Here is a 26,850-nt window from a genome sequence, read left to right as displayed (position 1 = left end):
AACCCACCACTGCCTCAAACCAACCTCAACCCTCAGATGGACCCTGTCAAAACTGAAAGAGTAGACAAAAACCAGTCAAAGATCAGGCGTCATATATCGAATCCAATGCAGCAATTGCAAGAAGAGCTATGTTGGCCAAGCAGGAAGAAAACAATCAACCAGTCTGCATGAATACTTCCTGGCCTTCAAGAGTCATGACCCTCTATCCATCATGTCCGTCCACGAAGACTCAAAAGGACACAAATTCGATCTAACTGGGACCATAGATGTAAAGGCAAAGTCAAGGAGAGAAAGGGAAATCCTAGAAGCCTGGTTTTCCACCAATAGCTCAGTAAATAGACCCACTGACATTGATCCAATCTACCAACCACTTAGAATGAAAAAACAGCATCAACCAAGATCCCGAAGGCAGCATTTAAAGACTAATGAACAGCCACACAACAAACAAATTTATAACTTTAATCCAAAGCCCATTGAAGATGTCTCCTCGAATGGGGACAAAACCGTTTGCAACCAAATTGCCACTCTTGGAGCTCAAACCAACAACATAACTACCAACCTGAGCTACTAATATTCAAAGACATTTAATCTGTCTGTCTGTCTGACTGTCTATCCATCATCTATCTATCTATCTATCTATCTATCTATCTATCTATCTATCTATCTATTGATCTGTCTATCTATCTATCTATCTATCTATCTATTGATCTATCAATCTATCAATCATTTATCTAAAATCTATCTATCATCTATCTATCTATCTATCTATCTATCTATCTATCTATCTATTGATCTGTCTATCTATCTATCTATCTATCTATTGATCTATCAATCTATCAATCATTTATCTAAAATCTATCTATCATCTATCTATCTATCTATCTATCTATCTATCTATCTATCTATCTATCTATCAATCAACTGTCTACCTATCATCTATCCATCCATCTATCCAACCCATTTATATCTATCTATCATCTGTCTATCCATCATCTATCTATCTATCTATCTATCTATCTATCTATCTATCTATCTATCTATCTATCTATCATTTATCTAAAATCTATCATCTATCTATCATCCAAGACCTTAGTGCCTTCCGCCGTGCCCTTAAAACCCACTTTTTCCAGCAAGCTTAAGAAGAAATTTTAAATGTTTTAAATTGGTTTGTATTTTTAATTTTGGGCCAAATTTATATATATTTTAATTGTTTTTTAATATTTGTATTTTATGTTTTTTTTTTAATTCTGGCTGTACACCGCCCTGAGTCCTCAGGGAGAAGGGCGGTATATAAATTTAAAATAAATAAAATAAATAAATAAATAAATCTATCATCTGTCTATCTATCATCTATCCATCCATCTATCCAACCCATCTATATCTATCTATCATCTGTCTATCCATCATCTATCCATCATCTATCCATCATCTATCTATCTATCTATCTATCTATCTATCTATCTATCTATCTATCTATCTATCGATCGATCTATCGATCATCTGTCTATCTATATTTCAGTCCTGGAAGCCATCTTTTAGGGCTTTAGGGCTGTCACATTTAGTGCTGTGGGAAACTGGGAGGGGGGATTGTATGGAGTTGGAGAGATATCTAGCCATAATAACATTCTTTTCTCTGAGAGTCAAGGACATCCTGCCCTGCACCTAGAGTGGTGTGACTGGGAGGCATCTCCAATTGGGACGGTGCATTGATTGGACCATGTGATGGATTTGTGGGTGCTGGGACAGGGACTTGGACTTTCTTTTGGGTGGGGAAAACCTGGAAGCTTTCAGATTCGGGTAAACCCAGATGTGCCAATATGACATCTCTAATAAAATGGAACTTTGAGGAACTTCTAGCCTCGGAGTCTTCTTTCATTGGGAGTGTTACTTGGAACCCTGACACACACTCACTCTCTCTCTCTCTCTCTCTCTCTCTCTCTCTCTCTCTCTCATATCTGTATCTCTCTCTCTATCTCTCTATCTATCATATCTATCTATCATCTCTATCTGTCTGTCTATCTATCATATCTATCATATCTATCTATCTATCTATCTATCTATCTATCTATCTATCTATCTTGTCTGTATCTATCTGTCTGTCTGTCTAGCTATCCTATCTATTTATCTATCATCTCTATCCATCTGTCTGTCTGTCTGTCTGTCTGTCTGTCTATTCTATCTATCTATCTATCTATCTATCTATCTATCTATCTATCTATCTATCTATTAAATTTATTTGCCACCCATGTCACTGTCCCAGCAACTCTTAGTTTGCTTAGTCCTGTTTGCCTAGACCCAGATATTCTCGTTTCAAGTTCTTTTTCTTTCTGTTTTTGAACAAATTTCCAAGTACAAATAAATAAGTACATCTCTCTCCCTTTCCCCCCCCCCGCCCCTTTCTGTTTCTCTCTCTCTCTCTCTCCTCATTACTCAGTAGCTCTTCAGTGAGATATCCTCTTCCATTAAAGAAGACATTGGAAGTAACAGCTCTCCTTCTTGGCAGAAATATAATGATATTTTGTCAGTTTCTATTAGTCAAAATTTATCCTTGGCAGGAAAGAGTCATCCATGGAGGAGCTGGAGATGCTTCTGAAAACTAACATTTTATGCCTCCCATTAACCAGTGTGCAAAACCTATAAAGATGCATCACTTTTTAAAATAACAACCGGCTCTTCAGAATGCCAATTTTGGAAAAATAGCTGTAGGGACTTTGGAAATAGGAATCCTCTGTATTATTTTCCTTTTTGCTTATCTTTATAGCCCACTAGACTAGATTAGACTAGAACAGGGACCCTGGAGGTCTTCTAGTCCAACCCCTTGTTCAAACAGGAGACCCTACACCATTTCAGGCAAATAGCTTCTGAGTCTCTTCCTAAAAACCTCAAATGATGGAGCACCTACAACTTCTGAAGTCAAGCTGTTCCACCGGTTAATTGTCCTCACTGTTAGGAAGTTTCTCCTTAATTCGAGGTTTCTTCTCTCCTTGATAAGTTCCCATCCATTGTTTCTTGTCCTGCCCTCTGGTGCTTTGGAAAATAAGTTGACCCTTCTTTGTTTCAGCCCCTCAAATACTGGAAGGCCTTAAAAATGTGGTTTGACACTGGGCTCAAACCAGGGGTGAAATCCAAATTTTTTCCCTACCGGTTCTGTGGGCGTGGCTTGGTGGGCATGGCAGGGGAAGGATACTGCAAAATCTCCATTCCCACCCCACCCTGGGGAAGGATACTGCAAAATCCCCATTCCCTCCCCACTCTGGGGCCAGCCACAGGTGGCATTTGCCGGTTCTCCGAACTAGTCAAAATTTCCGTTACCGGTTCTCCAGAACCTGTTAGAACCTTCTGGATTTCACCTCTGGCTCAAACCCACTGTGGGGGAAGGAGGCAGTGGAGCCTGATTGTTCAGGCGACCCCATCTTCCACTGTGATGGGCCTATTTCCCCAAGAAAGCCTCCCACGGCTGGATGAGTAGGCCATGGCAGGCAGCAGGGGAGGACTGGCAGGGCTACAGCTGCAGTCTTTGGGCACCTGCTGCCTAAAGTGGACTTCAACTCCCAGAATTCTTCAACCAGCAGAATGGGAAGTTGAAATGCATGCATCTAAAAGCTGTCAAGGTTGAGAAACCCTGGGCAAAGTGATTTCCAAATTTCTGCCAACTCTTAACATTCTCTGATTCTGATTCCCCGCAGGGAACTGCCATAACAAAGTTAAATTATTCAGCTTAGCTGAAGATTTAGCATTTGTCTAAATGGAAAGGAAGAAAAAACATATTAGCCTTTCTTAAACTTGATGCCTACCAGTCTTATTCTGGGAAGAAAGAAAGAACAAACAAAAGGAAGAAAAGAAAGAAAGAAAGAAAGAAAGAAAGAAAGAAAGAAAGAAAGAAAGAAAGAAGAAAGAAAGAAAGAAAGAAAAGAAAGAAAAGAAAAGAAAAGGAAAGGAAAAGAAAAGAAAAGAAAAGAAAAGAAAAGAAAGAAAGAAAGAAAGAAAGAAAGAAAGAAAGAAAGAAAGAAAGAAAGAACGAAGGAGGGAGGGAGGGAGGGAGGAAAGCTTTGAGCACCATAACTTTTAGTTTTATTAAAAACTAAACTATTTATAACCTAGAATTATTTTATTTTTTTTAATTTGATTTATATGCCGCCCTTCTCCGGAGACTCAGGGCGGCTTACAATGCGTTAAGCAATAGCCTTCATCCTTTTGTATATTTATACAAAGTCAGCTTATTGCCCCCACAAACTGGGTCCTCATTTAACCTACCTTAGAAAGGATGGAAGGCTGAGTCAACCTTGAGCCTGGTGAGATTCGAGCCTGCAGTAATTGCAGGCAGCTGTGTTAATAACAGGGTGCTTTAAACCACTGTACTACCAAGGCTCCTAATTATTAACGTTATTTTATTGCTTTATTGTTACATTTCATTACATATGTTGTAAACTGCTTAGATTCCAGGTAGAGAAAGTGTATAGAAAAGAAAAGTATTTTTAATAACAGTGTCAGGTATGCTTCCTTCAGTATCCAGGAAAGAAAACCCCAAACTCAAACATTTTGAAGAATTTAGTACTTTTACTGAATATGAAATGATAGCAACCCAGGTAAAGCTGGAAGTGAGCAAAACGCACGAAATAGCATCTACTAAGCTTCTCTCCCCCCCCCCGGGTCCATTGGTCATCAACCAATCCAAAGGTCTCCCAAAGGTCAGGTGGCATCACGTCTGGCAGCGTCATTCATCAGGAATGTAGGGCAGTTGGTCAGCCGTCCCCTTCGAAGAATCACTTTCGTTTCTTATGAAGACACATCCTACAAGGAAAAAAAAACAAGTCTTGCATCTTCCCCCCTCCCTTCTCCCCATAACTAATCCCTCCCCCGTTTCTTATGGCAGCTGAAGCAGGAAAAGCTGAGGCTGACAAACAGCATGAAAACAGAAATTTATTATGGTATTTTTTAAAAAAATCTGAATGGCCCATAGGCAAATGAACACATTCCTGGTTTTTTTTTCTTATTGCTTCCTTTCGAGAATTCAGCCTGCCTTCCCACAAGTGTTGACATAATCTATTATTATTATTATTATTATTATTTAGCACATGGCATATCATACATGCACTTGCAATATTTATTAACATTTCACTTCGAGTAATAAAACACAATAAAATATAAATGTTAAAAAGATCCATATTCAAATACCAATGTCTAGGCCACTTAACCATTGAAATCTAACATAGTTTATATGAAAGAAATCAGATACTGGACCAGGATATGTAATCTACAATTTGACATGGGACTCTGCAGTCACACTGAGGGGAGGATATTATAAATTGTCCATTTATGCAGTGAGTCCCAACAGCCACGTGAAGTATGAATCCTATTCAGGATTGCCCAGTGCTGACATGGTAGTTCAAAGCCTGGCATCTTTATTGTGGGGTCCTTTATATGAGACTGGACAGCCATCTGTCAGAAATGGTATAGGCTCTCCTGCTTGAGAAGGGGGTTGGACTAGATGACCTATAAGGTCCCTTCCAATTCTGTTATTCTATTCTGCCATGTTTCCCTGAAAATAACACCTCCCTGGATAATAAGCCCTCCCTGAAAATAAACCATCCCCCGAAAATAAACCCTCACCGAAAATATTTAAACGCATGCGCCCCTGGTCCCCACCATTTCCTCTGGTTAGGGTTAGGGAGAAAGAGCTGGAAATCAGGTAAGACGGCAAGAGGAGCCCCATCTTGCTCCACGCGCCCCAAAATAAAAAGACCTCCCTGAAAATAAGGCCAAGCGCTTATTTCAGGGTTCAAAAAAAATATAAGACAGGGTCTTATTTCTGGGGAAACACAGCTATTCTATTCTATTCTATTCTATTCTATTCTATTCTATTCTATTCTATTCTATTCTATTCTATTCTATTCTACTCTACTCTACTCTACTCTACTCTATTCTTATTCCATTTCATATTCCATTTCATATTCTATTTCATATTCTAGTCTAGTCTAGTCTAGTCTAGTCTAGTCTAGTCTAGTCTAGTCTAGTCTACTCTACTCTACTCTACTCTACTCTACTCTACTCTACTCTACTCTATACTCTACTCTATTCTTATTCCATTTTGTATTCCATTTCATATTCTATTCTATTCTATTCTATTCTATTCTATTCTATTCTATTCTGCTCTGCTCTGCTCTGCTCTGCTCTGCTCTGCTCTGCTCTGCTCTGCTCTGCTCTGCTCTGTCTGGTCTGGTCCGGTCTGGTCTGGTCTGGTCCGGCCCAGACCAGACCAGACCAGACCAGACCAGCCTAGCCAGTATGTCTTCTTATATCTGAATGTTCAGTAGCCCATTTGGCTTCCCATTGAGAATTGATGTTAAAGTTGTTGAGCAGATATTATGCATGTGCCAATGGGATCTTCCTGAATTTGAGCCTTCCGGCTGATAAACAAGAAAAGTTGGCATGCACCGATAGGAGTGAGCTATTCATAATTTTTCTGTATTCTCTCACTAGTGCATCCTGCCTTTGTAAAACTGGCAGTACTATATTGCTCCATACAGAAAGCCAGCAAGTCGAAGTGGCTTTAATACATTCCGCATAAACCCATGTGAAACCCTGACAAATGAGGAACTGATGAATTGCCAAGTTTACAATCTTCCAGTGGATTTAAAGGAGCAGCTTTGCTTAGGATTAAATTGGTGCTTACTTGACGTGACATATGGCTGAGTAGCATAACCTACAAGAATTAGAGTAATTTCAGCAATCAATCACTTGAAGAATCAATAGAATTTCAGCTGTTGAAAGGCACTCATTGCAGGGGACATGTTTACATCTGAAAAAAAAAACACCCTATATAATTATGTCGACTTGTTTATTTACTTTTCCTCCTCACACAAAAAAACTTTGGTCCTTTGCCGGAAGTTTAGGCTTAAGATAAAGAAGGATCTTGACAGATTTGAACATTGGGTGCTATCTAACAAAATGAAATTCAATGGTGAAAAAAGTAAGGTTCTACATTTAGGCAAGAAAAGCAAAATGCACAGGTATGGTATAGGTGGTACCTCGCTCAATAGTAGTAACTGTGAGAGGGATCTTAGAGTCCTAGTGGACAACCATTTAAATATGAGTCGGCAGTGTACAGCAGCTGCCAAAAAAGCCAACACAGTTCTAGGCTGCATAAACAGAGGGATAGAATCAAGATCACGTGAAGTGTTAATACTACTTTATAATGCTTGGTAAGGCCACACTTGGAATATGGCAGCCAGTTTTGGTCGCCACAATGCAAAAAAGATGTGGAGACTCTAGAAAGAGTGCAGAGAAGAGCAACAAAGATGATTAGGGGACTGGAGGCTAAAACATATGAAGAACTGTGGCAGGAACTGGGTATGTCTAGTTTAATGAAAAGAAGGACCAGGGGAGACATGATAGCAGAGTTCCAATATCTCAGGGGCTGCCACAAAGAAGAGGGAGTCAAGCTATTCTCCAAAGCACCTGAGGGCAGGATAAGAAGCCATGGATGGAAACTAAACAAGGAGAGAAGCAACTTAGAACTAAGGAGAAATTTCTTGACAGTTAGAACAATTAATCAGTGGAACAACTTGCCTCCAGAAGTTGTTAAAGCTCCAACACTGGGATTTTTAAAGAAGATATTGGATAACCATTTTTTTTTTAATTTGATTTATATGCCGCCCTTCTCCGAAGACTCAGGGCGGCTTACAATGCGCTAAGCAATAGCCTTCATCCTTTTGTATATTTATACAAAGTCAGCTTATTGCCCCCACAACTGGGTCCTCAGTTTACCTACCTTAGAAAGGATGGAAGGCTGAGTCAATCTTGAGCCTTGGTGAGATTCGAACCTGCAGTAATTGCAGGCAGCTGGTCTTAATAACCAGCTTAATAACAGGGTGTCTTAGACCACTGTACTACCAAGGCTCTTTGTCTGAAGTGGTATTGGGTTTCCTGCCTAAGCAGGGGGTAGGACTAGAAGACCTCCAAGGTTCCTTCCAACTCTGTTATTCTGTTTTTTCTATTCTTTTTTTTTTGCCGTTCTGCCTTGGGTGAACCTCTCAGGCTGGTTTGTTTGTTTGTTTGTTTGTTTGTTTATTTATTTATTTATTTATTTATTTATTTATTTATTTATTTTATTTTATTTTATTTTATTTTATTTTATTTTATTTTATTTTATTTATTTTGTCAAACATGTATTAGATAACAGATATAAGTATAAACATAATTATGAATACATGAAATGGATACGAATAAAAGGGAATATTAGGACAGGGACGGTAGGCACGCTGGTGCGCTTATGCATGCCCCTTACAGACCTCTTAGGAATGAGGTGAGGTCAACAGTAGACAATCTAAGGTTAAAGTTTTGGGGGTTTGGGGAAGAAACCACAGAGTCAGGTAGTGCATTCCAGGCATTGACCACTCTGTTACTGAAGTTGTATTTTCTGCAATCAAGTTTGGAGCAGTTTACCATAAGTTTGTATCTATTATTTGCTCGTGTATTGTTTGCTGAAGTATTCATTGACAGGTAGGACGTTGTAGCAGATAATTTTATGTACTACGCTTAAGTTGGACCGAAGACGGTGAAGTTCTAAGTTGTCTAAGCCCAAAATTTCAAGTCTGGTGGCATAAGATATTCTGTTGCGAATACCTTATGTCACCTTCTAGCCTTCTCCCTGTTTTGTTTTAAAGCCTTGTAGAAGGACAAAAAGAAAGAAGGAGCCTTGGTAGTACAGTGGTCTAAAGCACCCTGTTATTAAGACCAGCTGCCTGCAATTACTGCAGGTTCGAATCTCGCCAGGCTCAAGGTTGACTCAGCCTTCCATCCTTTCTAAGGTAGGTAAATTGAGGACCCAGTTTGTGGGGGCAATAAGCTGACTTTGTATAAATATACAAAAGGATGAAGGCTATTGCTTAACGCATTGTAAGCCGCCCTGGGTCTCCGGAGAAGGGCGGCATATAAATCAAATTTTAAAAAAAGAAAAAAAAAAGAAAGAAAGATACCACTAAACAGACAAAAATTATTCATCATGTAGTGATAATTTTCCATTGGCAGCATCAATTAGAAGTAGCAAGGGTGCTGTGGAAAACACATTTACAACTTGTTAAAACCTCCTTTTTTAAAATAACAGTTAAAGCCTTGTTAAACAATGGTTGTGGAGCATTTTAATCAACTCTTCTCACATCAGGTTTCAACACTTTTTGTAAAATGTGACAGGTTACGAGCTAAAGGTTTGGGAAGGCAGGGAGACAAATATGACTACAGACAGGTGCTGTGTCTTGGGTGGTATGTTATTCTTCTGTCGGTCAGGCCGATAAAAGCAAGAGGTTACACAAATATGAAAAACAAAGAAAAAAAATATAAAGATGTATTCTCATTTTTCTCTACCCCTTTTCATTTGCTGGAACGAAAAAGAATTTGACGTTATTTCAAAGGGGAAAAAAAAAGCTATTTTCGGTGAAATTGTTTTAATTAGGGCTTCAAAGAAAGTGGTTCTGCTCGAAGGAGGTTCTATCAAATTGCTCGTTTGAATCAAAACTTCAAAGCTGAAATTTGGGGCGGAATCTTCAAATAGACTAGAGGCATCATATTGAATTGGGTGCTTTCAAATAATGGGGAAGAGATTGTGTGGCGAGATTGAAAAGTGATTCACACCCTTGACAGAACTTCTAGAATTTTCTGGTTTCCCAGGGGACGTTGTTATCATTTTCTTCACATATGGACAAGGCAATGACTTATGGGCTCTTAGATATCAGCATGAATGGCCCAGTCCTTTCAGCAGTTCCAAGAAGTTTCCACAACCATTTGAATAGAATAGAATAGAATAGAATAGAATAGAATAGAATAGAATAGAATAGAATAGAATAGAATAGAATAGAATAGAAAATAGTATAGTATAGTATAGAATAGAATAGAATATAGAATAGTATAGTATAGTATAGTATAGTATAGAATAGAATATAGAATAGTATAGTATAGTATAGTATAGTATAGTATAGTATAGTATAGTATAGTATAGTATAGTATAGTATAGTATAGTATAGTATAGTATAGTATAGTATAGAATAGAAAATAGTATAGTATAGTGTAGTGTAGTGTAGTATAGAGTAGAGTAGAGTAGAGTAGAGTGCAGAGCAGAGCAGAACAGAACAGAACAGAACAGAACAGAACAGAATAGAAAATAGTATAGTATAGTATAGTATAGTATAGTATAGTATAGTATAGTATAGTATAGTATAGTATAGTATAGTATAGAATAGAATAGAATAGAATAGAATAGAATAGAAAATAGTATAGTATAGTGTAGTGTAGTGTAGTGTAGTATAGAGTAGAGTAGAGAAGAGTAGAGTAGAGTGCAGAGCAGAGCAGAGCAGAGCAGAACAGAACAGAATAGAAAATAGTATAGTATAGTATAGTATAGTATAGTATAGTATAGTATAGTATAGTATAGTATAGTATAGTATAGTATAGTATAGTATAGAATAGAAAATAGTATAGTGTAGTGTAGTGTAGTGTAGTGTAGTGTAGAGTAGAGTAGAGTAGAGTAGAGTAGAGTAGAGTAGAGTAGAGTAGAGTAGAGTGCAGAGCAGAGCAGAGCAGAGCAGAGCAGAACAGAACAGAATAGAAAATAGTATAGTATAGTATAGTGTAGTGTAGTGTAGTGTAGTGTAGTGTAGTGTAGTGTAGTGTAGTGTAGTGTAGTGTAGAGTAGAGTAGAGTATAGAACAGAACAGAACAGAACAGAACAGAACAGAACAGAATAGAATAGAATAACAGAATTGGAAGGGACCTTGGAGGTCTTCTAGTCCAACCCCCTGCTTAGGCAGGAAACCCTACCCCACTTCAGACAAATGGCTATCCAACATCTTCTTAAAAACTTCCATTGTTGGAGCATTCACAACTTCTGGAGGCAAGTTGTTCTTGGATGAGAAGCAAAACGTCTTCAAGGAAAAACAAAGTCCAGTTGCCTGTTTGAAAAAGCACCTTTGGGACAACTATGACCTGGATGACTGAAAATCTCCATAGATATGCCCATTAAATACTTGGGAGAGTGTCGTTCTTTCTTTTCACTTAGAATTTGTATAGGTAGGTTCACCTGGTTAAGAGAAAAAAAGTTGTTCAGTGAATCACTGCAGTTGCTAAGTAAGTAAAACGGTTGTTAAGCGAATCTGGCTTCCCCGTTGACTTTGCTTTGCAAAAGGTGATTGCGTGACCCCAGGATACTGCAACCGTCATAAATATGAGTCTGTTGCCATCTGCCTGAATTTTGATCACATGACTATGCAGATGCTGCAGTGGTCATAATTGTGAAAAATGGTCATAAGTCACTTTTTCAATGCCGTTATAACTTCAAACAGTCACTAAATAAATGTTGTGATCCGCCAGCAGCCTGCAGACCTGGCAGTGGAGCCGGACAGTGAGGAGGCTGGGGAAGACAATGGGCCAGTCCTGGAGTCAGGGGAAGACCAGGACAAGGGCTCTGCGTTGGAGGCAGAGATGGGGCCAGGGCCATCTGGGAGCGATGTGCGGACTCCGGAGCCTCCAGAGGCGGACAGCAGAGAGGCAGAGGAACAGGAGGAGCCTGTTCCTAGTGTACACATGTGAAGAGCTGCCAGAAGGCAAGAGCAGCTGAAGAAAAAAGGACAACTCAGGAGTAAGGCCAGAAGATGATTGGCCACTCCCATAAGGCTTAAAAGAGCAGCAACGAGCCGTTGGATTCTTTGTAGAAAAGCAACGTTGATTCCCATGCTTCTTGTCAGCGTCTCTTGAACTTTGTGGGGGGTTTGCGAAGAAAAGCCTTTGGCAGGTTGCCAAAGATATCAAAGGTTGGTGATAAGGCCAACGAACTGGTTATTTAGAATTTGTTTTGGACTAAGCTGAGAATGAATTAATTTTCAGCTGTTTTAATAAAATAAGTTTGTTGAGGACTGAATTGTGTTTGGTAATCACTATTTGGGCCTTGGTCACAACAATAGACTGTTGTAAATCGAGGACTACGTGTATTATTTTAATTTCGGGGACTCTTTTTAATTTGCAAAGTCACCAGTAACACATCATGCCTAAAGATAGTTAGCATTGCCAACAAGCCATGCCACCTGATAAAGTCTAATAGTCCGAGGGTGATGCTTGCTCTTCAAACTTTAGTAAGAACTTTTTAAAAAGTTGTTGAAAACTCTTGTTTTTCATACTGGAGAACACGTTTTATATTGGTTCTCTGGAGGCCCTTTGCCAGATCATTTGAAAACTGCCGTCCTGTCTTTTCCTTCCTATCTTTGCCTTAAAAGAGGTTAAGGGGGATTTATTGCAATGAAACTTTTGAAACCATTCAGTTGAAACTTTGCTCTGAGTTATTGTCCTCTCAAGGGTCTGTCATTCCTGCTATTTTCAGTCTCTCTCTCTCTCTTTTTTTAATATATAAAAGAGGAAGCAGCTGCAAACAGTTTGATGCATTCCCATTTACTGCCCAGGGTTGAATCTTTTATGAATTGGAATCTCAAATCTCAGATTGGTCTGATTAAAATCTTGCTGCCTGTAGAATTCGATTTGCAAATGCAAATAGGGCCGTGATGGCGAACCTATGGCACGCGTGCCAGAAGTGGCACGCAGCACCCTCTCTGTGGGCATGCGAGCCATTGCCCCAGTTCAGCTCCTCCGTGCATGTGTGTGCGCCTCCCGCCGGCCAGCTGGTCTTTGGGTCTCTGCTGTGCATGTGCAGGGGCGAGGCCCATGTGGGAGGCCTGTGCATACATGTGCAGGGGGGGTGCATGTGGGGGCCACACACGCATGAGTGGAAGGCAGGGTGCATACAGGGGCCACGTGCACATGCGTGGGGGCAGGGCGCATGGGGGCCCGCACATGCATATGCAGGGGAATTTGTGCATGCATGGGGGTGGGGCGCATGCACGGGGGCTGCGCACACATTGCATTTTGGGGGTTCGGGCGCACGTGCACTTTGGGCACTCGGTTCAGAAAAGGTTAGCCATCACTGAAATAGGATATTGACCAGTGGTGGGATGCTGCCGGTTTAACAACCTGTTCGGTGAGCGTGCGCTATGCGCATGCATGTACGCTTTGTGCACATGCGTGCCTAAAGAGCTTGCGCACAGCGCTGAAAATGGAACATTTAGAAGCTCAGCTGCTTACCTTCCAAGTCAGCAATGGTAAGTAGAACAGTGAGGAGGGGGGAAATCAGCTGCGCCTTGTGTTTTTTTTTTAAATTTATTTTTCTTTTTGCTTTAATTTATATGCCGCCCTTCTCCAGAGACTCAGGGCGGCTTACAATGCGTTAAGCAATAGCCTTCATACTTTTGTGTATTTATACAAAGTCATCTTATTGCCCACACAATTTGGGTCTTCATTTCACCTACCTTAGAAAGGATGGAAGGCTGAGTCAACCTTGAGCCTGGTGAGATTTGAACTTGCAGAAATTGCAAGCAGCAGTTGTTAATAACAGTGTGCTTTAGTCCACTGTACTACAGGCCCATATTGATTGAGTTGAGCTGGAAAGCAGGAAATACAGGACAGGATTAGGTGGGAGCGGGTGGGCGGGGCCAGCTGATCATCGGCGCTACCAGTTCGCCCAAACTGTTCCGAACCGGCTGAATACCAGCTCTAATATTTACCCTTTTGAATATCAATACTATTTCACATTGTGGGCTCCCCCCCCCCTTTAGTCATTGTTGCCTTCCTGGTTCTCTACATTTCTACTGAATCATGAGAGAGACTTCTCAAGGCCTTAGAAAGCATAAACAACTAAGGAAAAATGATAATCCAAGATCAACAGCATTAGCAGTAGCTTCCTCTGTCTCGTTCAATAATTAAATAAGCTTAATTTGATTTAATAATGAAATCAAACAAGAGAAGTTTGAAAGACACTCTTAGGCCCATTAAGATTAGGATCAAAAAACAGAAGCAGAGTTTTGTGCATTGAATTATTGGAATATAAGAGCATCTCCTCCAAATGGAATCTACCATCTTAAAGCAACATTCCCTAACCCTAGGAACCGATTTCATGGAAGACAATTTTTCCATGGACCCGGGGTGGGTGGGGGATGGTTTCGCACACTCCCTAGATCCTGCACATGTGCAAATGAAGCTTTGCTTGCTTGCACAGCCCAATTCTTAATAGGCCACGGACCGATACCGGTCCATAACTGGGGGCGTTGGGGACTCTTGATCTAAGGTATGTTAGAAACACTGCGTGCCACTCATTTTCCTCTCTCTGGAAAATATGGTAGGAGGGAACTCAAAGGTAAGATTTCCTACCACTGTATATTTGTGGGACTGCCTCCACACAATTACATCTGCCGAAGGTATTTGCTATGGATCCTCTCTGTGAAGAAGTTACATCCAGCTAGTACTGATGATGTTACTTAGTTGGGAAATGAAAAGTCTGCAAGAAAACTATCAAGCGAGTACCAAGGACAGTTACTTCTGGCCCTTCCTTGTGTAACATCATTCCTACTACCCACCAGTGAGATTGGCCCCCATCCCTGACAGCCTTCCAGAAGTCCCTTAATACATGGTTGTGTCATCAGGCTTGGGGGTCTCAAATAAGTGAGTAATTAAGTGAGATGGCTGTATTGCCTATAATAAAAACTCTCTCCAGTATTCCATTGCCAGTAACCCCAGTGTTTCATGTAGAGCAGTGTTTCTCAACCTTGGTAGCTTGAAGATGGCTGGACTTCAACTCCCAGAAACCCCCAGCCAGCGCTGCTGGCTGGGGGATTCTGGGAGTTGAAGTCCAGCCATCTTCAAGCTACCAAGGTTGAGAAACACTGACGTAGAGTAATTAAGCACACTACAAGCCACCACTGTGCAGAAACCATTTTACTAGAGAGTGAGTAATAGAACAGGAACAGGAAATGCATCACAGGAACAATAGAGATGAATCCTAGAGTGGCAATGTTATACAGGAAACAAGTACAATAGAGAGGAATGAGAGAGCTGCATATAAGCTAGACATAATACTTGTAACACCCAGTTGGTGCCTTTCTTCACATAATGTTTTTTTTTTTTAATGGTTAGCTTCTGTGATGTATTTTTCCTGTACTTCCTAGGGTCATTATTCTGTGAAATGGGCAACTATAGTCCTTGACGTATGAGCCCAATTGAGCCCAAAAGTTCTGTTTGCTAAGCAAGATACTTATTAAGTGCGTTTCACCCCATTTTGCCACAGTTGTTAAGTGAATCACTTCCATTGTTAAGTGAATAACTCTGTTGTTAAGTGAGTCTGACTTCCCCATTGATTTTGCTCATCAAAAAGTCTCAAAAAGTGATGACAATGATCCTGGGACACTACAACCGTCATAAAAACATGCTAGTTGCCAAGCCTCTGAATTTTGATCTTGGGGATGTTGCAATGTGTGAAAAATGGTCATAAGTCACTTTTTTCAACACTGTTGGAATCATCATTAAATGAACGTTTGTAACAGTGGTGGGTTTCAATTTTTTTTTTACTACCGGTTCTGTGGGTGTGGCTTGATGGGCGTGGCTTGGTGGGCGTGGCAGGGGAAGGATACTGTAAAATCCTCATTCCCTCCCCACTCCACGGGAAGGTTACTGCAAAATCCCCATTTCCTCCCGATCAGCTGGAACTTGGTAGGCAGAGAACAGATGGGGCTGGGGCCAGTCAGAGGTGGTATTTTCCGGTTCTCCAAACTACTCAAAAATTCCGCTACCGGTTCTCCAGAACTGGTCAGAACTTGCTGAAACCCACTTCTGGGTTGTAAGTCAAGGACGATCTGTGTATATGTATGACAAACAAAAAAACAAACAAATAAATAGTCGGCACCCTGGTTCCTATCATTTAGGAAATTATTAAAAATATGCCTCTTTCAAAAAGCTATTGGGAGCGGGTTATGAGAGATTCATATTCCATAAATGGAAACTCTGTAAGAAAGTTGCAGTATCAAGGATGGTCTGAAATACTTTTTACGTCACCGGGATGCTATTTATGGTTGCATTGTAATGCCTCATGATTATAATGATTATAATTGCGATATTGTTTGGTGTTTCTCTGCTTAGAGTCACATCAGTGAAATATAACCCTGTGAAAGAAACACACAAGGAAAGAAATGAATCTTCATATTGAGGGTTGGTTTGTTTACTTTTTGCAAAGTCCTTGAAGCCAAATTTATCTTGATTGGATCATGAATAAGAGCTTCCGAGACCTTCCTCATGACGTTTAGTGGACTGAGGCAAGGCTAAAATGACATTCCTTCCCAGGACAAACTGAAATGTAATATTATATTACTACCAACCTGCCTTCCCTTGAGGACCTGTATACTGCACGAGTCAAAAAGAGGGCTGTGAAAATATTTACAGACCCCTCGCATCCTGGATATAAATTGTTTCAACTCCTCCCTCAAAATCACGCTATAGAGCACTGCACACCAGAATAACTAGACACAAGGACAGTTTTTCCCCGAATGTCATCACTCTCCTAAACAAATAATTCCCTCAACACTGTTAAACTAGTTACTAAGTCTGCATTACTATTACTATTAGTCTTCTCATCGTTCCTATCATCTCCTCCCACTTATGACTGTATGACTGTAACTTTGTTGCTTGTATCCTTACGATTTATATTGATTGTTTCCTTGTATGATTTGATTGCTTATTGTACCCTATGACTATCATTAAGCGTTGTACCTTATGATTCTTGACGAATGTATCTTGTCTTTCTATGTTGTTGTGACACCGGCTCCCGAGCCTGTCCTCACGGAGGAAGATGACTCTGAAAGTGATGGGGAGGAACTGATCAGGCCTCCCTCTCCAGGACCCTCCTTTCTGGCAACGCCTCAGGTTCCAGCTGAAGGCCAGGAGGAAAGCATGTCAGGACACCCACTAATAGGGAGTGATGAAGATCAATCTTGGATTGATCCCAGGCAGCGTCGGAGGGAGAGGCGTGCACAGCAGAGGAAGAGGTGGGGAAGGGACAGAGATTGCTAAATCACTGAGTCATGCCCCACAGGGGATAAAAGTGGGTTGGGTTGTTCTGCAGGCTCTGTGACGGACAAAAACTGCATATCGTGAGCTTCGGATGGGATATTGTTCGGAATTAAGGCTTGGACTTTGTGAATGACTTCTGACTACTCTTTGAACTCTTGGTTGCCCCAGCAATGGACTACAGATACTCTGACTCCTGTTTCTAGAGGTGATAAGAAACTTGGCAGGCATTCAGAAAGTAGTTGCCAGAATTTGCAGCTGCCAAAGGGATTCAGGTCGGCTTGTAGAAATAAATTACTGTAGAAGTCTTTTGCTTGTGTGTCTGCCTATGTGAGGTGGGGGGACAGAACATATGTACATTGAGAGCATATGCACCAAAGACAAATTCCTTGTGTGTCCAATCACACTTGACCAATAAAAAATAAAATAAAAAATAGAATAGAATAGAATAGAATAGAATAGAATAGAATAGAATAGAATAGAATAGAATTTTTATTGGCCAAGTGTGATTGGACACACAAGGAATTTGTTTTTGTTGCATATGCTCTTGGAGTACATAAAAGAAAAGATACATTCATCAAGAATCATAAGGCACTTAATGATAGTCATAGGGAAACAGTCAATATACAGTAAATCGTAAGGATACCAGCAACAAGGTTACAGTCATACAGTCATGAGTGGGAGGAGATTGGTGATAGGAATGATGAGAAGATTAATAGTAATGCAGACTTAGTAAATAGTTTGACAGTGTTGAGGGAATTATTTGTTTAGCAGAGTGATGGCGTTCAGGAAAAAACTGTCGTTGTGTCTAGTTGTTCTGGTGTGCAGTGCTCTATAGGGTCATTTTGAGGGTAGGAGTTGAAACGGTTTATGTCCAGGATGCGAGAGGTCTGTAAATATTTTCACAGCCCTCTTTTTGACTTATGCAGTATACAGGTCCTCAATGGAAGGCAGGTTGGTAGTAATTGTTTTTTTTCTGCAGTTCTAATTATCCATTGAAGTCTGTGTCTGTCTTGTTGGGTTGCAGATCCAAACCAGACAATTATGGAGATGAAGATTACAGACTCAATAAAGAGGGAAACAGTATAAAGTATACAATATATTTTTGGTATAAAACCTCTCACAGGTAACACAATGTAAGAGCTTTCCTCCTTAGAGAAAGCTAAAGGCCTTTAAGACCACTTTGGGGCTTGTCATATTCACCCAGCTTTTGTTTGTTCAGTTCCTAAGTCATGTCTGACCCTATGGACCATAGCACACCTGCCCCCCCCCCCATCCTCCACTATCTCCTGGAGTTTGCCAAGACCTATGCTCACCACATCAATGACACTGTCTATCTCAGCCTCTGCCATCCCTTTCTCCTTCTGCCTTCAATCTTTCCCAACATCAGGATCTTTTCCAACAAATCCTCTCTTCTCATTCCAACAAATCCTCTCTTCTCACAGAGCCTTGGTAATACAGTGGTCTAAGGCACCTTGTTATTAAGCTGGTTATTAAGACCAGCTGCCTGTAATTACTGCAGGTTCGAATCTCAAGGTTGACTCAGTCTTCCATCCTTTCTAAGGTAGGGAAATTGAGGACCCAGTTGTGGGGGCAATAAGCTGACTTTGTATAAAATATATATATATTGCTGAGCACATTGTAAGCCGCTCTGAGTCTTCAGAGAAGGGCGGCATATAAATCAAATTAAAAAAAAAAAAGTATGAAGGCTATTGCTTAGCGCATTGTAAGCCGCCCTGAGTCTCCGGAGAAGGGCGGCATATAAATCAAATTAAAAAAATAAAAATAAAAAAAAATTGGTGGCCAAGTATTTGAGCTTCATCTTCAGAATTTGTCCTTCCAAAGAACAGTCAGGGTGAACCAGTCAGAACCTGCTCTGGATTGACTGATATGATCTCCTTGCAGTCCAAAGGACTCTCAAGAGTTCTCTCCAGCATCACAATTTGAAAGCCTTAATTCTTTGGTGTATTCAGCCACCTATAGCAGGGGTGTCAAACTCAAGACACCCCGCGGGCCGGATTTGGTCCGTGGAGTGCTTAGATAGTACCCGCAGGGCCGCCCTGGAAACAGTGAAGCACCAAAAGGCAGGACGAGAAACAATGGATGGAAACTAAACAAGGAGAAAAGCAATGTAGAACTAAGGAGAAATTTCCCAACAGTAAGAACAATTAACTAGTGGAATGACTTGCCTTCAGAAGTTGTGAATGCTCCAACACTGGAAGTTTTTTAAAGAAGAGACTGGACAACCATTTGTCCAGAATGGTATAGGATCTCCTGCTTGAGTAGGGGGTTGGACTGGAAGACCTTCAAGACCAGGGGTGAAATCCAGCAGGTTCTGACAGGTTCTGGTAGAGGAAATTTTGAGTAGTTTGGAGAACCAGCAAATACCACCTCTGGCTGGTCCCAGAGTAGGGTGGGAATGGGGATTTTGCAGTATCCTTCCCCTGGAGTGGGGTGGAAATGGAGATTTTGCAGTATCCTTCCCCTGCCATGTCCACCAAGCCATGCCCACCAAGTCACACCATGCCCACCAAGCCACGCCCACAGAACCGGTAGTAAAAAAAAAATTGGATTTCACCACTTTTCAAGTCCCTTCCAACTATGTTATTCTGTTATTTTTCACTTAAGATCCCTACAGTTTGTAATTTGGATTGGGTTATGTATGCTATGCTATGCTATGCTATGCTATGCTATGCTATGCTATGCTATGCTATGCTATGCTATGCTATGCTATGTTATGCTACGCTACGTTACGCTATGCTATGCCATGCTATGCTATGCTATGCCAGGCCATGCCAGGCCATGTTATGTTTTGCTTCACTTTTATTATTTTTGAAATGTTTTATGCCACTTCCAACCTGGCAGATGTAAGAACCTTGTTTATGAACTTTCAGCTATTTTTTTTTTCTCGTATCTGGTTTATTTTATTTTCTATTTTTCATTTCATTTCATTCCATTTTTATTATCTTTGACAACTTTTATGCTCCTTGCTTATGAACATTCAACTATTATTTTCCCTCTTATCTGGTTTATTTTTCTGTTCTCTATTTTATTTTATTTTCTATTTTTTATTTCAATTCATTTCACTACTATTATTTTTGACATCTTTTACGCCCCTTCAGCCTGGCAGACATGGTTATGAATGTTAACCTGTTGTTTTCTCTTATCTGGTTTATTTTTCTCTTCTCTAGTTTTTATTTTATTTTTTTCATTTCATTTCATTATTATCTTTTATTATTTTTATGCCACTATAGCCTGGCAGACTTAAGTGCCTTGCTTATGAACATTCAACTATTTTTTTCCTCTTTTCTGATTTATTTTTCTCTTCTCTTCTCTTCTCTAATTTATTTTACTTTATTACTTTATTTTCTATTTTTTATTTTATTTCACTTCATTTTTTATTATTTTTGGCAATTTATGCCACTTCAGCTTTATTTTTCTCTTCTCTAATTTATTTTATTATTTTATTTTCTATGTTTCATTTCATTTCACTTTTATTATTTTTCACAACTTTTATGCCACTTCAGCATACCAGACTTAAATTCCTTGCTTATGAACATTCAATTATTATTTTTCTCTTCTTCAGGAGAACCAAACCAGTTTCATTTCACTCAGACTGAACAGGAAATGTCAAACCAGCCTGATCCTCGTTATAGTTGTCTTCTTTTGATATCTGGATTTGCTTCCTCCCCTTATGTCAATGAAGACTCAATCATCCAGGCCAAAGGCACCAAAAGGTTGAATTGTGGCAACTGGACATCCTGTCAGGCCTGGAAGCCATCTTTTTCGTTGGATCTTCAGGCCTGCCACATTTACTACTGTGGGAAACTGGGAGGGGGGATTTTATGAAGCCAGGGTGCTATATAGTTATAATAACATTCCTTTCTCAGAAATTCAAGGACATCTTGCCCTGCACCTGGACGGTTGGAACTGGGAGGCATCTCCAGTTGGGTTGATACACTGATTGGACTATGTTTTATTTTATTTATTTTTATTTTTATTTAATTTGTATACCGCCCTTCTCCAACAGGACTCAGGGCAGTGAACAGCCATGGTAAAACATAACATATAAAATTTAAAAGCAATTTAAAAAACATTAAATAATTTTGGCTATCCATTTAAAACAACCCGGATTAAAACCAATTACAAATTAAAACCAAAGGGATGGGATCAAGCCAGCCCGGCTAGGTGAAAAAGATGTGTTTTCAGGGCCCGACGAAAAGTCCGGAGGTCTGTTATCGTGCGTATGTCTGGGGGTAGGTCGTTCCAGAGGGCAGGTGCCGCCACAGAGAAGGCTTTCCCCCTGGGGGAAGGAATATTGCAAAATCTCCATTCCCTCCCCACTCCTGGGAGAAGGATATTGCAAAATCTCCATTCCCACCCCACTCTGGGGCCAGCCAGAGGTGGTGTTTGCCAGTTCTCCGAACTGCTCAAAATTTCTGTTACCGGTTCTCTAGAACCTGTCAGAAGCTGCTGGATTTCACCCCTGGGGAGGGGCTGCATTCCAGAGGAGTAAGAGGCAGCTCACTCCAGATATGCAGTGTGAGAGAAAGAGGGTGAATACAGCCTCTCCCTAATAGTTCACAGTTCATAGTATCTTATAGATGCAGAGAACAGAGTGCTTTAGTTTGGCAATTGAGGGAAGTCACCCCTCCTAGAAGAATGAAATATTTCGAGAAATATTTAAAAAGGCAGAATATTATGTTTCCCCTAAAAGAGAAATAGAAATCTTAAGGGAGACAGACACTCAACCCTACCTCCCTGCCTCTAGCAGATATTTGGTGCCCATTAAGAAAGACTGGGCCATCCTATCTACAAGACAAAGACCTTCAGCTCCAGGGTGATGGGATTAAGACATGATCCTCCAGGACATAATAGGATTATCTAGCAGCAGGGTTCACTGCATTGCAAAATCTCCTAAGGACATTGCATCACCCAGCAAACTTCAACCAAACTTATCTCAGACAAATATGACCCCACATGGCCCCATGGGATTCTGACAACAGCCAATAGAATGATGTTTTTCCACAGGAGCAGAAAGCTCAAGTGCAAAACCCAAAAGAAGGTATAAAAGCCCCCCAACTCTCAACTCCATGTGTTCAGCTACACCAGAGAACCATGTGCTTGGTGGTTCTCTTCCATCATTAAATCCTCTTTCCTCGAGCCTCCATTGAGTCTCCAGTGTCCTTCTCCTGGCTTGGAACTGAACTAGATAGATATTTCTTCCAACACAATCAAAGTACCATATTTCCACGGTAGTGGTAATCCTGCATGCTGCCTTTCCATGGTCTAAGAATGCATTAAAAGATGGCATTCCTCCCCACCGTTTTATAATACAAGAACCTTCAAAATGTAGAGAATGTGACACCCCTGATAAATCTGCACCGGCTCTGAAATCAAAGCAAGCGATCTCCCGGTGAGATAATATACAATTCCACCTTTCCTTGAAGTGAAGTTAAATAATTCCAAACGGAGGTCATTGCAGAACGTAATTATAAATTCACTGCACATCATTATATCTTTTACACCTGCCTGGAAACCTTGCCAATAAATTGTTGGCAAACTGAAGCAAATTTGCATTCCTACAATTCTTGAAATAAAGGAGAGCTTTCATTACAGATGAGACGGATGCATTTTTTTTTCAACTTCCTCCTGTCAGACCTGGAAGCCATCTTTTGCATTGGACCTTCAGGCCTGCCACATTTAGTGCTGTGGGAAATTGGGGGTGGGGGGGGCAGAGATTGTATGGAGCAGGGGTCAGCAACCTGTGGCTCTGGAGCCGCATGTGGCACTTTCACCCCTCTGCTGCAGCTCCCTGTCACTCAAAATATGTGTCACAACCGCCAATGTGCAACACCCACCAGCGCATGATTTATTGAGCTTTTCAACCCCTGGTAGGCCAACCATGGATAAATCCAAGAAAAGAAAAAAGTTTCAGAAGAAAACAGAATGTTTAATTCAACTACATAGGCTAGTTTTGTGGCCGCTCAAGAAATAGTCAGGCACGGGAAGGGTTTTGTGGTGTTTTCTTTTTCTGTGGGAAACGGGTCCAAATGGCTCTTTGAGACCCCTGGTATGGAGCATGGGTGATATATAGTCATAACATTCCTTTCTCAGAGAGTCAAGGTCATCTTGCCCTGCAGCTGGGAGGCTGGACCTGGGAGCAGTGGTGGGTTTCACATTTTGTTACCACCTGCATGCGCGTGCTCGCTTCATGCGTGCGCACCTTCCGTGCATGTGCTTTGCTCATGTGCGCACCTTCTGCGCATGCACCTCGCCTCAAAAGTGTGCCTAAATAGGACAGCATAGCGCCGAGGTGGGTGGGCGGGCCCACCTGTGAGCTCCGCTACTGGTTCACCCGAACCAATACAAACCGGCTGAATACCACCTCTGCCTGGGAGGCATCTTTTTTTTTTTTTTTAATTTGATTTATATGCCGCCCTTCTCCGGAGACTCAGGGCAGCTTACAATGCGTTAAGCAATAGCCTTCATACTTTTGTATATTTATTTTGTATATTTATACAAAGTCAGCTTATTGCCCCCACAAACTGGGTCCTCATTTAACCTACCTTAGAAAGGATGGAAGGCTGAGTCAACCTTGAGCCTGGTAAGATTCGAACCTGCAGTAATTGCAGGCAGCTGTGTTAATAACAGGGTGCTTTAAACCACTGTACTACCAAGGCTCTACCAATCTCCAGTTGGAAGGGTGCTATGATTGGATCATGTGATGGACTTGTGGGTGTTGGGCAGGGACTTGAACTTTCCTTTGGGTGGAGAAAGCCTGGAAACTTTCAGACTGGGGTTTTCCCAGATGCAACATCTCTAATAAAATGGAACTTTGAAGAAATTCAAGCCTCGGAGTTTCTTTCATTGCGGGTATTACTTGGAACCCTGACACTTTCTTCAAGACCTGGGAAGTTCAGAGACTCTGCAGTTTCAGTTCCCTTGGGCTGAGAAAAGAAACCTGTTGCAATAATCTGTTTATTTACAGGCTGGTAGCTCTCCAAGCCACATTCAGTGGGATAATAATCTCACTTCCAAACCTTCAAGCTTTCTAACTGTCTTCATGCTTAATTCCATTTTCAAGAGGAAGGAGATTAGTGGGTGGAAGTAATTTAAAGTAATTATTTTTGCTAAATGTCCCTTTGTAGATGTTTTGGGCAAGAGAGACCCAGTATCAAAACACAGGTAGGAGAGTATTCCTGAGAAGGAACACACCTATTTATTTGGTAGATTGACTGTAGAGATAATCTTCAATTTACATTAACAGAATCTTGCAAGTCTGACCGTACCAATCTTCTATTGTCTCTTTTTGCAGCCTGAGAAGGTTGGAAGGTTCCTTTCTGAGTTTCTTTCTCTGCCCGTTATGCAGCTGTGGGCTATGCCTTCTCTTATCTGATCATTCCCTAGGCCAGTGATGGCTAACCTTTTTGTCTTCATATGCCAAAAGTGTGTGTGCCCATACCCATAATGCAATGCGTGTGTGACCCCCCCTGTGCCCCCTCTCCCTGTGCATGTGCACATGACCCCCCCATGCTCTCCCCCACCCCTGTGCATGCATGTGCTACCCTCCCCCATGCCCCATTTTGAGCCTAATAGGGCTCCTTGCAGCCTCCTGGGACCAAAAACGGGCCGTGGGGGAGGGGGTGCCACTCCCTCCTCATGCCCCATTTTGATCCCAGGAAGCTGCAGGGAGGCCTGCTAGGCCCAAAATGTGCTGCAAAGGGGGATGCCCCCCCACGCTTCTCCCCCATCTCCTGCGCATGCGAATTTGTGTGCGACCCCCTGCACATGCACACATACCAGGGGTGGGTTCTAATTTTTTTTACTACCGGTTCTGTGGGCATGGCTTATTTTGTGGGTGTGGCTTGGAGGTCATGTGACTAGGTGGGCATGGCTAGCTGGTCAGAGCCATTTCTGGAAGGTCCTCGCACTTACGACCAGTCCTCGCACTTACGACCCGACTTATTTGTTTGTTTTTAACACTGATCAGCTGTAGGACGGCCCTTTGAAGCACCACGGCAAGAGTTTAAACAGTTTTTTTTTCCCTCTAGTCATCAGCTGGGACCCAGGAGGCAGCAATAGATTGGGGGTGGGACCAAATAAAAGGTAAGAATAACATGGGTGGGGGGGAGGGGGGGAGAACCGGTTCGGTGATGTCATATCATCACCGCTACCGGCTCAGCCGAACCGGACCAAACCGGGAGGAACCCACCACTGACGCATACCCCCCCACCCCCCAGGCATGCATGTATGCACGTCTCCTGCATGCGCACTGCCCTGGGGTATGTGCGCCAGAGACCCAAAAATCAGCTGGCTGGCAGGAGGCGGGCACATATGCAGGGTAGAGCTGAGCTGGGTGACGGCTCGTGTGCCCGCAGAGCGGGCTCTGTGTGCTACCTGTGCCACGCGTGCCATAGGTTCACCATCACGGCCCTAGGCAGTCTCTCTTCCTCCCATCCTTCCGAGATAATTGGCACATACCATTACAGGAGGTGAACATTCCATCCAAGATATAAACTTCAGCATCAGAAGAAGAAAAGGGACACACTGCAGCTGAGCATACAAACAAGCCTATGGAATGCAGTGGTGGGTTTCAATTTTTTTTTATTACCGGTTCTGTGGGTGTGGCTTGGTGGGCGTGGCATGGCTTGGTGGGCGTGGCTTGGTAGGTATGGCAGGGGAAGGATACTGTAAAATCTCCATTTCCACCACACTCCAGGGGAAGGTTACTGCAAAATCCCCATTTCCTCCCGATCAGCTGGGACTTGGGAGGCAGGGAATAGATGGGGGCGGGGCCAGTCAGAATTTTTACTACCGGCTCTCTGAACTACTCAAAATTTCCGCTACCAGTTCTCCAGAACTGGTCAGAACCTGCTGAAACCCACCTCTGATGGAATGGCTAGTGAAGGATAAGCATTGAGGGTGGGAAATGATGGAATGGAGCCATTTTGTCCACATGAATAAGAAAAGGGGGCTCCTTGGCCATCTCTCCATCAATGTTTGTGTGAACAGACATCATGCAGCAGGCACTGAAGCTCAGTGCTGGTTCAGCCATCTCCAGATATATACTGTAGGTGTATCAGCGCATTTTCTCTTACGTATACATAGGTTTTTCCTTGTTTAATTTCTCCCAGTAGTCCATAGAAATGTAGGTAGCAGACGTTTGCTGATACACTGTCTAAAATACTAGGTTTTTTTTTTTTTTTTTAGTATGCTGCATCCTCCACATTTCAATGCACTGCACATTTCCCCCTAAACCTAATATACCACATTTGTTCTTTTGTTTGACACAAATACCTTCAATCCATTGCCCTGCCAATTTATTTCCAACACAGTAATAACATCTCAACAGAGCCAGGCTGGAAAGAAAGGCTTCTGAAAAACAACATCTGAAATTATCTTGAGATGGAATATTGACACATTGGAAATCTCTTCTGGGAGTCACAGTGGTCAATTAGCAGTTGTGCACACATATGAATATATATATATATAATTGTGTCAAATCCTATGCAGGACAATGTGTGCCAAGTTCTGGTTATAACCATGAAGGACTAGCACTTCAATAATCTTTATAATGTACACATAACCTGTTCTAATTATGGTAATGGAATTAAAAACAAGGAAAGATGACAAAAACACATGGCGTGCTGAGAGCCAATATTTGCTGGCAAAGTATATTTTAGTGCTCTTAGAATTATAGACTTGGAAGGAATTTTGAGATCTCCTAGTCCAACTATCATAATCATAAGTTTATTTGTCAAGCATATATAAGATAACAGGTAAAAGTATAAACATAATTTGAATACATGAAAAGAGTAGGAATGGAGTGAGGTCAACAGTAGACAGTTTAAGGTTAAAGTTTTGGGGGGTTGGGGAAGAAACTATAGAGTCAGGTACTACCTGCCTAGGAAAGGAACTCTC

The sequence above is a fragment of the Pituophis catenifer genome, unplaced genomic scaffold (genome assembly GCF_029215685.1).
Source record: "Pituophis catenifer annectens isolate HBS135680 unplaced genomic scaffold, rPitCat1.0.hap2 SCAF_1, whole genome shotgun sequence".
Taxonomy (NCBI): Eukaryota; Metazoa; Chordata; class Lepidosauria; order Squamata; family Colubridae; genus Pituophis; species Pituophis catenifer.
Note: the sequence above shows the minus strand (reverse complement) of the source record.